The sequence below is a fragment of the Notothenia rossii genome (genome assembly GCF_949606895.1).
Source record: "Notothenia rossii genome assembly, chromosome: 9".
Classification (NCBI taxonomy): domain Eukaryota; kingdom Metazoa; phylum Chordata; class Actinopteri; order Perciformes; family Nototheniidae; genus Notothenia; species Notothenia rossii.
The window spans coordinates 21,441,902-21,457,579 of NC_136907.1; the positions used below are offsets into that span (position 1 = coordinate 21,441,902).

Sequence of the window (15,678 nt, forward strand, 5' to 3'; positions counted from 1 at the left end):
AAGGCAGCTAATTCAGCTCTCTCAGCCACTACTCGTTAGATGGGGAAGAAAAATGTGCTGTCCACCCCTCCCCTCAGCCTCACCCTGATCAGCTTTAATTACACCTTCGCCCTAATTTTCTCTGCATCCACAACTTCATTCACAGTCAAACCAAACTCCACATTTGGGCATTTCAAAAACTGAATATGATTATGTATTATGGAAACAACAGAAATGTATGATTTCCAACGTATATCTTGTAACATCGGTCTAGTGCTTTGCACTTGAAATAACTAGAATGGTACTTAAGTATGGTATGAAGACCTGGGACAAGACCAATGCTGCATTTAACATGTTCACAGACATTGAAGACGTTCTTTCACAAATGGTGTCTTTTTGAGTCATGCCAGTAGTTTTTCCGTAATCTTGCTCAAAAAAAGCCATCATAAAAAGTTAAAAACTATCCAAACCAAAAAACAGGCCCTCTTGGTGGATGGTAATATTGACAGTAAAGCCATTATGTCATTAACTTTATCAGGATTAAGCCCCTGGGAGAAGTCAATCACATGCCAACCATTCCTAGTGTTACCTTTAAAAGAAACATAATGCATGTCTCCTGTTACAGTACTTATATATCTTTATTTGCCAACTCTGATCACAACGCTTCACTCCCTCTCTTCCTCTTCGGCGTTTAACTCAGACAGCAGATGGTGGTAATTAGAGAATCAAATCCACAAATAGAAAAACATCCCCATATTATCTCCCACCTGCATGTTACCATCTTTTACCTTATTTGTGTTCATCTTCATCATTATTATCTGTACTTGTCAGGAAGGAGCCTCAAGTGGGATGTAATGACACTTTGAGTGTAATGCAAGTTGAATTGCTGGATACTTAAAGCTACAAAGAGATTCTTGATACAAGAATGAGCTCATTTTCCTCCCCCTACAGGTCTGTCTATACAAGCACTATAATAGCCCTTATTATTTGCACTGTGCAGGCAGAACAATCGTCCTTACTAAATTATATCTCTATGTATCTGTGAAGAGTAAGCTACTTTTTTCTCTCCTATTATATCCTCTTTGCAATGACACGTGATTTGTTGATGGTATTAATCAAAGATAAAGTGGCTTTAACAAATGTGTGTGGGAGGTTTAACATTTATCAACAAGTGGTTAATGCCATTAAAGTGCATGAAACACATGGCATTTCCACTGCTAAATTGCGGCGCATGACCCGCTGTTCAAGGGCAAACCTTAATTATGAATAGTGTCAACGTGTGCCCACTGTCAGAAGAAGACAGAAAGAAGCGACATAAACAGCGCTACTGAATAGTGTGAGAATACATTTCACTAAAAGATAAAACAACCCAAAGACCTGTTAAACCCCGAGCCTGTTTTTCAGGTTTCAGGCTAAAAAATGACATTCCCAGAACAAATGACCATATCTTCCCTTCTAAAAGGGTTAAATTAATAATCTTTTTTCTCAAAGTAATGATAAACCTGTCAGTTGGATGTAGAAAAGTCAGATTCAATATAGATGTTTTTTATTTTAAAGAAAATTAAGATTGAACATGGTAAAAAACTGTAAATTATAGTGTCCGTCCAAAAAATATTTTGTACTTATAGTGAAAACTAACCTTGGATGATGGGTTAGTAGACTAAAAGCTTTAGGAATCCAAAGTAGAACATATAATAAGTACCCTGTATCAAGATTGATGCAAAACAAGTGATATTTGATATTTTTAGACAGATTTAGCAAAAAAAACCTCTTCTGGGGCCATTTGCGTGGATTTTTCATATCTCTGGCTCCCCCTGCTGGTTTTTGAGATGTGACATCTCTTTCTAACCGTCAGAGCCAATGGAATCGAGGGGAACTCCCACATGGTCCTTATTTGGTCATGTGTGTGTATTATACTGCCACATAGCCAAGACCGGAAGCAGCAGCCACTCTGGTGGCTACCATTAGCAGCTAACTTTTGCTCTGCGATTTTTACATAAAAATGGAATTATGGATTATAAATAATTCCAATTATTCCCCAGAAACGTTATCAACCTATGGATTAACCGATTCAGCCGCGTTTTTTCTCGTTTTAATGTCATTGAACACGTCTTTTGATCAGATGAACAGCTACGGTGAGACGATCTCCCTAGAAGCTACGTAAAGGTACGTGTTGTGATGTCTGTTTTTGCTTCCCCTGTCGCAAATTTGGATCACTCAGTGATGATACTATATACCTAAATAATCTGTGGAACCTCAACTTTAATCGGATATCTTGTATGTGCAACTACGATAAGTAATAAGGGTACTTTTATCTTGAGTTCTGTGCCAATGTCCGTTAGCATTTTTCGCTAAGGGGTCATTTAGATGCTTCTTATGAGACTTGTGTTTTGTTTTGGTAAAAATGGTTTATATCGTCAGTTAGCTGAGATTATTTCCGTTAATCTGGTATAACACATTAATAGGTTCTTAAATATTAAGATCCCCTGAGACACAGTGTCCTGAAAAAAAAAACAGGGTCCCCGCCGGGGCTCAAAGATAAAGTGGCTTTAACAAATGTGTGTGGGAGGTTTAACATTTATCAACAAGTGGTTAATGCCATTAAAGTGCATGAAACACATGGCATTTCCACTGCTAAATTGTGGCACATGACCCGCTGTTCAAGAGCAAACCTTAATTATGAATAGTGTCAACGTGTCCCCACTGTCAGAAGAAGACAGAAAGAAGCGACATAAACAGCGCTACTGAATAGTGTGAGAATACATTTTACTAAAAGATAAAACAACCCAAAGAGCAGAACTGTGAGTTATAGTAAGTGATTGATCATACAAGATCAATGTAACGGAGGCTTATACCTGTAATAATAACAGTACGTTTTGAAAACCTCACTGGTCTTAATATATGATGCCTCCATCAATCACTGCTATTTAAGTATTGGATAAAATCCACATTTACCATCAGAGAAATAAGGATCTGACATTCAATAAAGAAGAGGACTGATTATGTATGATGATTAAATCAAGTTTTAAATCGCTATGTGATCACACACCAGTTGTGGATGCCAAAATGATTCTGTCTTTATAAAGTTTGAATTAAATGTTATATTAGACCTTATACCATCATCTAAAGGTAAAGAGCTTAAAGGTATTGAGGTGTATGTATTGACTTGAGTTTGTTCATGTTATGCTATGTTTAACTTCTACTCCAATACATTTAATCAGGACATTTTCAATTTGTACTGAACTTAAGACTTGACATTAAATCACCTAACTTATTTTCACAACTTTAGCCACATCAATCTTGTTATATAATATAAAATAATATATCACAGGGTTACTTGACACGTTGCTGTAAGTTCATTTAATTGATAACAATGCCATGTACTGTTACCCTAGCACAAGGATGTACTTCCAATAAAGTATACAAACATTTTTGCAGGTACTATTTCTCAAGTAAAGGACATAGTATTTCTTCCACCTCTAGGAAAAGAAAATGTGTACATTTTATTTTTCATCATGCTGTCTCACACCGTCATACTGATATGGCTTACTGTGGCTTTTGAATAGAAGTGAGGCTGTTTAAAATCAAATAATCTGATATGAAAAAGACCTATTGAAGAAGAAACAAATATATGTGCAAGGTTGTTCTCAAAGGTCTTCAAAGTGTAGCACTAGAGTATTCATTATTTCTATTCAACAGCTGACTTTTCAGTGTTAAATACACACTACAGTTTTGTGTCAGTGTTACTGATGGTCTCTTTATGAACTCCCCCTCATTTGAAATGCCAAGGTTGATCTTTCACTGCATGCTCCAGCTCGAAGAGGAGGTCATTTACTTCTTTATTCTTTATTTCAGTGGATGATTCAAGGCACTTAGGCTGTTATTCTCTTTTATCTCCTGCCTCAGAGAAGTACTGTCATTTTCCGTAGATGTTATCTGTGCAAATAAAGCAAATATAATCTAACGGAAAGGATAAAAAAAGTAGATGGAAATAGAAAATAGCACAAAGCCAACATGCCGCTATCTTGCATCTTTTACAATGCGGAACCAAAATAAAACGCTGCTGATAGCCTGCTTGAATGACAAGAAGAAATACTCAAAATGATAGCTGACCTACTAACACAACACCATATCTTAAATAAACGAACTATGTTGTCAGATATTCCTCAGGGCTCGGTTCTTGGTCCCCTCCTCTTCTCCCTGTACACAAACTCGCTCGGGTCTGTCATTAGCCCGCATGGTTTTTCATACCACTGCTACGCTGACGACACCCAACTAATTCTGTCCTTTCCCCGCTCAGAGACCCAGGTCGTCCCACGCATCTCTGCTTGCCTAGCAGACATCTCTCGGTGGATGTCTGCTCATCACCTCAAGCTCAACCTTGACAAGACTGAACTGCTCTTCCTTCCGGGAAAAGATTGTCCCACTCTTGACCTAACAATCAACATCGGCACCTCTGTTGTTTCCCCGACTCAGACTGCAAGGAATCTGGGTGTGGTCCTAGATAACAAACTGTCCTTCACTGCAAACATCGCTGCTACAACCCGCTGCTGCAGATACACGCTTTACAACATCAGGAGGATACGTCCCCAGCTGACCCAGACATCAGCGCAGATTCTGGTCCAGGCTCTCGTCATCTCACGCCTAGACTACTGCAACTCCCTCCTGGCTGGTCTACCTGCATGTGCCATCCGACCTCTGCAGCTCATCCAGAATGCAGCGGCTCGTCTGGTCTTCAACCTTCCCAAATTCTCCCACACCACACCGCTCCTCCGCTCCCTTCACTGGCTTCCAGTAACTGCTAGAATCCACTTCAAGACACTGGTACTTGCGTACCATGCTGCGAATGGATCTGGCCCTTCCTACATCCAGGACATGGTTAAACCGTACACCCCAGCACGTGCACTCCGCTCTGCATCAGCCAAACAGCTCGCTGCACCCGCACTGCGAGGGGGACCCAAGTTCCCGTCAGCAAAAACACGTGGGTTTGCTATCCTGGCTCCAAAATGGTGGAATGAGCTCCCCATTGAAATCAGGACAGCAGATAGCTTACACATCTTCCGACGCAAACTGAAAACTCATCTCTTTAGACTCCACTTCGAGCGATAAAATTACTAACAAAGCACTTATATACTAATAAAGGGCTGGCTTTCTAAATGCCAGTTGAGTAGCACTTGAAATGTTTGGCTCTATGAAACCTGATGTACTTATATGATTCTGTTTTCTTAAAGGTTGTATCTTCCTGGTCGAATGCACTTATTGTAAGTCGCTTTGGATAAAAGCGTCAGCTAAATGCAATGTAATGTAATGTAAAAAAAAAAGATATCTTTAGCACTGCAAACAAAACTCAGGAATGTCTTCATTTAAACCGCACATCTCCGCTCAATTACAGAAACATTCCGCTTTAACTAATTAATGAGATGACAAGTTCAACATCAAGTTCAGCCACTTGAGATAAAAGAGAATGATTTCAGCCTGCTCGTGTTAAGTGCAACAGAGGCCCTGATGGAAGTGTGTGGTTTTAAATCCAACATAATGAAGTCATGCAGGGTATTCTGAAGGTCTGTGGGGTTGAGGGATATGTTGCAGTATTTCTGCTTTTACAATGTCAAATTCATGAATAATGGAGTTTACAAAGGAAAGCTCACTCTCCTACAGCCTGGCGTGTAAATTATTCCCTGTACACGGTTTACTTGTTCTACCTTGTATTCTTGTATCTAAGGTTTGCACTGAAAATATGAACAACACCCTCATATGCCATTAAAATCACCATTGGGAACAAGGCAATAGTTTCCTTGTCTCGTTTTTTCCATGGCTATTTGTTTTTTTGTCGCGTTGTCACTGACATTAGCCTCGTTATATTGTCTATCAATGGAACTACTGAACCTGTCCACCCTCTTCCACTGATCCCTCTTTGCAGAATGCATGTCAGATTTATAATATCTTCTGTCCTTTTGTCCACCTTGGTTTTCAAGGGTCAAGGTTCTTTATTTGTCATACGAACATAGCTACAGTGTAGTTATGATGATGAAAATCTTAGGTCACAGGCAGAGGCATGCTACTGAAATCAGACGAATTGTGATGTTTGTTTTTAACATTAAAACAAGAGCAGGGACTGTGTATTTCATCTAGCAGGAGAGAGAGGGTGGTGGGTTAAGGCTTGGAGAAGGGTTGGCCTGTTTGTGTGTATGGGGAGGGGGTCTTATCTGTAACAGGAGGGAGGGATATTTTCCAATTACTCTGCCCCTTCTCGCAGGGCAGGGGAGGCAAAGTCGCGCTCGTTTATTAGTATTAGGGGCTTGTTCCCCCCTCCCAGGCTGCCTCCCCCTCTCTCCCCTGCAGCAACCGTGCAATGCACACAAGATCACCTTAATAGAATTTGTAAGCCTCCAAATGAAGTGGATGGTAAAAGACAAAATGACATGAGAACTGTTTTTTTCTTCTTTTGAGGCAGGGGTTTCTGTGGGAAGCAATATATGAGCGAAGGGTGGTAAAGTGACAGAAAAAGGGAGATGAATAAACTATGACTCCCTTTGATTCTCATCTCTCTCCTACTGCAACGAGTTGCCGCCTTGCATTATTGGAGATGAGTCGTTTTACAGTCATTAATTTACAGGCCCACCTACAGGAGCAGTCCATTACTGAGGGCGCTGGCGTCATCAAAATGGATCCTCAGGGATGACTGTGCTTTTACAACATCTTGTGTTTCATTAGGTGATCATAAACACACAATGTAACATAAATATGGAAAATGTAATAAAAACATTGGACCATGCAACAACTGTGGACTCACGAATATCACGGTCTTGCAGGGAGCCCCCAGGATAATGCTCGTGTTTTATATTTCCATAATGTAGAGACATTGTTCCAAAGGATTTGGACGGATTATGAGGATCAGAAGGATGATCTCTTTGAAGTACTACTCTTCTTAGGATTTTACTTGGTGCCAGAATGGTACATTATTGTGTTTAAAGGACCTCAAATGTAAAATAAAATAAACTATGTAAATACAAAAAAAAATGAAAGATAGATATCAGACCGGCGCGGTAGTGGTTACAATGGTCTGAGTAGCATCCATAGCCACATAAATACATATCTTTCATTCTGAAAAAAGTAATGATAGCTGAAATAAAAAAAGGAATCTATATAAAATGTCACCGTAACAATTTCTTTCAAGAAGACATGTTTCTATGTTGTGACAGCAAAACCCCAGCATACTGAAGGATGAAAAAATTGGAAAACATGTTCCTGTTTTGCCGCTCTGTCCTTTGTGACAATCTGACAATATTCAAATGGAGAACAAACAACATGCACATCTTAAAAGTCTAAATAATGCCACAGAATTGTTCTAGTTTGAAATAAACTAGTGTAATATCTATCATTCCATGTCCTCCGCCTCCATCTCCTCTAAATTCCAGCAGCTGAAAATATCTCTTTCTCCATAGAGCTTGTTTTCTGCATGCTGCAGTTTAAATGAGTCACTCTCAAGGCACACTTTCTTTTTTCCTATTGAGATAAATGACAACTCTGTGATGTATTTACAAATAGAGCTCCATCCTGTTTCTGCAGGATACCAGCGGCTGCAGCGAAAGAGGGACACTGGATTTTGTGATGGTCAGCAGAACAAATTATTTTGAACATACATTTTTGGCTAATATGAAGAGATTTACTTATTTTCAACATAAAATACATTTGGATTGTGTGGGGTTGAGGCAGCTATCATTTTTCAGACATACTGTAGGTATCTTCTTTTGAAAATAATATGTATTAATCATCATCGGACTAATTGTTAAATAATTGATTGTCTGTTTTAGACTGATACACAAGTGGATTTAAACTTAAAACTTGCCAAAGACCAGTGGTGGACTACAAAGTACATTCTCTCTGTCGTACTGTATTTAAGTACAATTTTGACAACAATTGACTTTTTACTACATTTATTTGACAGCTTAAGTAAATAGTTACTTTTTAGATTCAGATACCAGATATATTTTAGATTACAATATCTTGCCGCTTTTCTTTGCTACTTTAAGTATATTTTGATGCCAATCATTTGTCCAGCTAAGATTTTGAATGCAGGACTGTTACTTTTAACTTTTAGAGTATTTTTCAATTTGTTAAAAGCTCTAGAGAAAAAGCTGTTCAAATCAAAGCATGCCGTCTGGGAGTAGTCCTGAGTAGTTAATGTTCAAGTAAAAACAAAACAACATCAGTGCAGTCTTTCCTAATAATGAGTTGGATTTAAATCTGACTAGCGATTGTGTTATCCTGACTTAACCTTTAAGCATTTTAAAGGTTTCAGAAAAGCTGTAAAGACAAATCAATCATCCATCTGAACAGATGACAACACCTGATAGAAAAACACTTTCATTTTAATCCCCCAAAGCAGAAAAGGAGCTATTTATTCTGTAGTTGAGGCATCTCAGAGTTACGCTGAAAGGGAGTCAGGTTGCTTTTACGTTGCTGTCTGTGTGAATGAACTGGTACACGGCTCAAAGGTTTAGATTTTGCTGGCTAGGTGGATATTGAAACACCAAAAGTTGAATGAAAAATTACCCTCATGAGCGTGTCTATATCTGCTTAAATGCACCACACACGGTTAAAGCGGCTGACGATGCAGCTGCAGTATTGGCCCATGCTTTTTAATTCTGTACAGCAAGTACTTCACTCAAGATAATATCCTCACCCTGGAAAAACAAGGCATGAGGCAGTGACACCCACCTAAGCAAGACTAGAATCACTAGAAATAAAATGTCAAAGCCAGCTAAAAAACGAGTATTATTTCATGCAAATGTTTCTTTTGATTATATATTATTAACATTTGAATGTGAAAAAAAAAACCTCTAGGACATGAATGTTTATCCGACAGCATCTGTTTATATGCCCACTACGATTCATGTGGCACATGACATTAATTATTTAGCATCTAGTTCTTTGTGAACCCTTGTTAACTTAAATCAGAGGCAGAAACATTTACACTTTTTCTCATGAGTAAATTAACAATTACATGGTTTCTGTATCCTGGAGGGATACACTTATTTGACAGGCTGTTTCCATGTGTGAAACGGGTGTAATAACAGTGTAATTGGGTGAAATATGGGGGTTATATTGGTATTACATGAGTGTAATATGGGTCTAATAACAGTGTAATGACAGTGTAACATGGGCGCAACATGGGTGTAATACGGGTGGAATAATGGTGTTACATAGGTGTAATAAGTTATAACAGTGTAATATGGGTATAATGTAGCAAGGGGTATAATGAGGGTGTAATCATAATGTAACATGGGTGTAATAACAAACTAATGTGATTCTAATACGAGTGTAATAACTGTGTAAAGGGGTGTTTTAATGTGTAAGTGCGGGTGTAATAAGGGTTTTAGGTATAAAATAGCAAACAATTAATTTTCCAAAATATTGGATGCCCATATAAGGGTTATGAGTAGACATATTTAAATGATGAATTCCATTGTCATTAGATCACTAATCACTAATTATTAACTTATGTTACCAAAAGTGAAGTGCAGCATCTTTTTGCGTTAAACCTATTGAAAGCAGAAATCTAATTCATTGATCTCTGGTCTGTCCTCTCTCTGACATTGTCGGCCAGCACTTCAATTTCAGGCCAAATAAACCAAGCCAAGGAGGACTGTGCTCAAAAACACTGTACCGGGAAAACATGATAATCACCTTCTGTAAGTTGTCAATTATTACAAGATACACGTATAAAAAAATGAATTGTGCTCTTGGAAACGTGTTCCCTTAATAACTCACTAATTAAGAAAGCAAAGAAACATATAACCATTAGAAAAACAAATCATGCAAATCGTACTCTTTTCTTTAACTACAGTGTGCTTTCATGGTTCACACACACCTGCACTGAAAAAAGTGTTTACATTTATGATTCTAATTAATTTGATTAACATTGAGCAGAAGGTCTGGCTTCTTGACTAATCACAGGGCAAATGTGAATATAATATTCAAAAGGCAAACTAAGGTCTATTAAGCAGATGTGAATACTTACACTATATCTTGGGGGTTGCCACGACAATCTCCCTCAGATCTTATGTAAAGTATACACGTCTTAATGCTCTTTATCTCTGAGCTCGCAGGTTGTGATCACACACAGCTTGTAATTATATGCAGGCCTCTCACAAGCCCAGAGCTAATGGGATGCTTCTAGGCTTTGATAGCCCGTATGGCATAATTAATACATTCAGGGCATTGATTGTCGGCCTACTACATCTTGACACTTACATTAAAACACTATTTGACAGGAGGGCTGGAAACATCAGCATGCTCTGAATGGCAGGCTACAAAACAAACGGATAGAGCGCTTGTAACAGATGGAGAGTGAAGTGGGCCAAGCTGGCGAATAGAGGTGAAATACTGCAGGTTGTCTTTCGCCTGCCAGATTCTGGGTGCATTTCAAGGCTTGAGCCATTCCCATCTCAGCCTTGAAGGTGATGAATAACCCTGTGTGACATTATCAATAAGCCATCCATCATTAACTATAGCTGAGGAATGATGTTGAGGATTATAAGCCCCCATCAAATCTCTTTCCAGTTCCAAATCCTTACCTTTGTGACTGAATCTAGGGGAATTGTATAATACCCTGTAGCCCGAGAGGCTGTTCAGTGTCCATTTGATATCATCTAACATCATGTAAATGTCATTTTAACTATGTGAAATCTCAGTGGGTATGTCCACCCATATGTACAGTACAAAAGGGAGAGCAAATAATTTGATCGAACAACGGATCTCAGGAGGAGTGTGTAAGACAGAGCTAGTGCTGGATGCTTTACATATTAATGAGAACCATGCTTAAATAATGTGAGCGTACCATTAGTCACACACATTATAATTCTCCCAACCACATTTATCGGAGCCAACGGAAATCTATATCCTGCTGTTCTTTTAATTGCTCTAGTTGAAGAGATGCCTCTAACTCACTTGTAAGGTCAGCAGCACAGCTGTTGGAGTGACTCTAAGTGATCACATTTCAGAGCCAAGCAGTCAGAAAAGTGAATATTTCTTTAGTAATTAAAACATATTGCATATCAAACAACATATATGTTTTACACAAAAATATAGAAATAAGAGCAACAGCAATCCGACTTGCAGTCACTTCATCCTGATGAGGTGTTGCTAGCAAAATGTTTGTTTATTCTCCGCTGGGCTCACAATACATGTTTGTAAAACACAACAAGCCCTCCAAATTAAATGACACACAGATATTTTAATAATGGTACATGGTTTGTGGTATACATCTATATTGATGATGCAATGAAGGGACCATGGCCATCTTTTGCTATGCATGAGAAGAGCTGCAATATCAGTCTGATATGGATGTATGTACCATCAATTAAAGCTTATCAGCAAAACTACTAATACTGAGCAAAAGTCAAACATTTAGTTGACAGGATTGTCTGTCCCAATTTCAGCCAGCAGTAGGTTTTTCATCACATTATTGAATCTAACGAAGTTAAGATTTCGTTTTTTCCCCCACATTCCTGAAAACTACTTTTTGCTGTACTCGACGTATCAACAGTCTTGATGATAGTTTATCATTTAGATATTTCAAGGTCTACTGTATACACAGTATACTGGAAGGGTATTTCTTCCTCATGTAAATATCTTGAGCCATACATCAAGGCACAACAACTTAGAGTGTGGGGAAGCCTTTCCTTCAAAGGTATTCTTATGATGTAAGAAAATAAATAAGTGAGTGAAGAACAAGAGCGTTGAGGAAATTAGCAATCGAGGACTTGGGCTGGAAGGAGAAAATTATCAAAAAGGGAAAAGATTAGTGTTGGATAAGGATCAGAAGTAGATTAGAGTGTGATTACAGAGACATCAGGCATTACTAACAGAGCACCGACAAGGGAGGGCAATTGCCTGAATAATCAGAGGATCTACAGTTTTAATGTATGAGCTTAAGAAGTCAGTAATCAGAAGAGATAAAAGAAGGGTGGTAGCTGCTAGAAGTGTGAACTTCCTTCACATTGAGTGCTTACTGTAGCCTGAAATCATTTCACATCGTACATCCTGAAAAATATATTCAGGCTCACTGGATGTGCACATGTACAATGTCTTCCTGACTGTATGTCTATGCTGACAAATAAGCAGAGGTGAGATTGTACATTCCCTCTCCTGTTCACAGCTCGCCCTCTCTGAGATGACAGGATGTCAGTCATATTTTATTCAGTTTTGTCTGTGTCCTTGAGCAGAGCAGGAGCCTGTGCAGACAGAAACACAAGCGAGACGGCTTCATTTTGTTAAAGAAAAAGAGAGAAAAAAGGACGAGATGAAATGTAAGTGTACTTTTGGCCGGTATACAGTGCTCATTTTTTCAGTCCTTGAGCAATGATGCACTGGAAATGTTTAAACAAGGCATTTTCATATACCTGCAAGTGATGAATTGCGCTGTCAGTCTCAATGAAATGAGAATGGAAATCTTTCTCTGAGAAAACAATAACTACTACTATGTCACACAAGTATTAAGTCACCCTGTGCTGAAATGTTTGGATGATTATAATACTCTAAACTAGGAGGATCTTAGAAATCATCAAGAAATGACAGGGCTTTACCTAAAATGTATTCTGTGCGAGCATGGGTTTGGCGTCTGCACCTTTTTTTCATGCAGAGTGTGTGTGTGTGTATTCAATGAGAATTGCAGGCTATCATAACCAAGCGGCTGTCAAATTATCCCTTCATTGCAATTACACGGTCATGCATTTCACTGCTTGTCTGTTAAGCAACAACCCGCTGTCTGCTGTCAAACCTTTACCCAACCCCCTCTTGTGCTTGACATCGCAACAGCTATAGTCCAATGAGCCAGGTGTGTGTGCGGGCTTAGTATGCAGCCCTGCTAATGTGATGAGCTATGTCAGAGAAAGATAGCAGCAGAGAAACAAAATGTGGGAGGAGTGACAGAAGAGGAAACAAAGCAGCAGGAAGGAGGCCAGGTTTCTCAGCATAACGAAACCCGTGCATATTGTTGGTAGATGTTGCATCACATTGGAAGAGAAGAAGAAGAAAAGCATCTTTAGAGCTGTCAAAGCAAGAGCTTTGTTAGGGAGTTGAAGGCTTGTAAAAAATCTATTCCGCAAAGCACAGGGAATCCAACACAACACACAAGGAGATTCTTTAAATGCACTTCACAGAGAACCATTTATTTGACAACTCGGTGTTTCAGAGCATGTCACTTGGGGAGTCAAACTGTTTCAGAAAGACCTCTGACTACACAAGGACCACCACTGTGTACACCCCCTGCAAGCTAACCATGTGTCAAGTAGTACCCTGTCCTTTTTTGTTTCTTGCTGAACTCGTGTTCTGATTCCAGTCAACAAACAGCTGGGAGCTGAGTGAGAAGGTGGCTGTTGCCCTTGTCTGTTATGTGAAGGCTGACAAAAAAGGTTGCTCGTCATCAAGGGAAAAAATGAAGAAGACATTAACCCTGGAAACTGCAAGTGCTGTGAGAATGAAAGATAAACTACAGATAAACGTCAATGATCAAACAAGACATAAGCTGGATAAAAGATGAGATTAGCATACAGCTGAGCTACACACACACACACACGCACGCACGCACGCACACACACACACACACACACACACACACACACACACACACACACACACACACACACACACACACACACACACACACACACACACACACACACACACACACACACACACACACACACACACACACACACACACACACACATCTAGGAAAGTGTCTCTAACAGCACTTACAAATAGAGTGGTTAAAGGAGACAGATGAAGTGAAGTGCAACTCTATTATCAAGGGGGTTCAACATTTTGTTACAACATCACCAAAGTAATTACATTATATTTCTGTTGGGAAGTGAATGTTTTTATAAAGTTTCATGGTAATCCATCCGATAGTTGCTGAGACATTTTACTCAAAACCAAAAATGTCAGCTTTGTGAAAGTGCTGGAGGAAAAGTCAAGGGATCATCATAGTTATTATGATTCATCCTCTGGGCAAACGTTTTCATGGCAATCCATCAGTAGTGAGATATTCAGTCTGAACCAAAGTAGTGGACTGACAAATAGACCAAGCCATCCCGAGACCCACAATGTTAGCTGGTAACCATAGTGATGAGTGAGGATGCACTTTAATTTATACCTATAGTAGCCCATTTAATGTAGACGCCAATATTTCAGCGAAAAACATTAATAGAAAACGTATTCTACAGAAATAACCGATTCAATTTAAAAGACAATCCAAGCATGCAGTTGAATTATCATCAAAAACCCATTTAAATGTTACCTTGTTTTTTTTCCCGGGAAGAATTAACTTATTTTACTGTAAACAATGATACCAGACATCCCATTATCTTGACTCAAGTCATGTTTAACTGAACCATGACAGCGGACATGTTCCTGCTGTGAGCACCATCCAGCCTTGTTTTAACACATCTAAGCTATTATTTGTTTTCGGTTTGAATACAAAAATATCTTAGGACAATCTCATGTCGCCAAATAAAGAATGCTTTAGAATTCCTTTGATGGCGTGTCTAACAGGAATAACACATTGGAACGTAATCATCCTAACCTCGAATTCAATCAATAAACACCTCATGTAAGCATGTCGATCTGGTATTTCCAGACTGATGCGTCTGTAAGTGCCTGTGCATCTGAATGGATCAGTGGAGCTACAGCGCATGAATGGCTTTGCATATATTAACTTTGATGAGGTAGTCTTTCTGTGAAGCTGTGCCTGTATCCACATATCTCGCAATTTTTTCTTCCCTGTCACTCTTTGCCTCCACTTGTGGAAACAAATTACAAAAAAGAAAGTCCTTTGGGATGATTTCCAAAATACAATGTAACCTGCGTCACGATACAATCTATCTGGAGATGTTTTTGTTGAGAGCAATATGCTGCAGATACCATTTTAATCTTGTTTTCGAGTTTCAAACCAATAGTTATTTCAGAGTGTTGCAGAGAGTTTTGCTTTTGGCTGTCTGTACAACCTGGTAACCTAAGAAGTGTGCATTGAACAGCTTATATTACAAAGGAAGCGACACTTTCTGTGTGATGTAGCACATATGATTCAATGTAACTGAAACAAGCAACTTCAGAGTACAACAATGTGCTTGAATATAACCTTAAGGTTTGCAGTTTAAGTGTACATTCTCTGCTGTATTACATCGTTGTTCTTTGAGGTATTGCTTTTATTTGTGCATAAAGCTATCAAATCGTATTGGCAATAAATGTGTTTCCCAGGGCGCTGTAGTAGACACTTGAGTAAAATACTTGAGATACTGTATGCTAACCTAAGCAGGGATTCTGGGAGTGATGGTTTATTGGTCTGTCTACATTTCAGTTTATAAGGGATACAAAAAGATTTAAGTAACCGCTACAATGAAAATGTAGCTCTTTCATGACCTGAAAGTTTTACTGTGACCAAGAACACAGACATGCAAGCCCTGCCAGTGGCAGTAAAAATGGTTAACATAAGGACATGACAGCTATATCCCTCGTCAAATGTTGAAGTGTTTCGAAAAAGATCAAATACTCAAGATTCTTGCACTCACAACGTTATTACTACTCTGCGAACAATACCCTGTTCAATGTTAAACTGAGTGAGTCATATTCTTGACAGCTGCTTTATGAGCCAGTGTGATAAATGTTAAATTGCCTTCATCGAATTGAAAGCTC

General features: G+C 38.9%; 1 protein-coding gene across 3 annotated transcripts in view; it reads left to right on the forward strand.

The window, feature by feature from the left end:
- Positions 1–1,930: 1,930 nt before the first annotated feature.
- Positions 1,931–15,678, forward strand: part of LOC307018128 (uncharacterized protein) — a 37,475-nt gene continuing 23,727 nt past the window's right edge. For all 3 annotated transcript variants that reach the window (XR_013802336.1, XR_013802337.1, XM_079648237.1), the window contains exon 1: positions 1,931–2,145. The gene's annotated coding sequence lies outside the window, so the exon portion shown is untranslated. The remainder of the gene's footprint in view (positions 2,146–15,678) is intronic.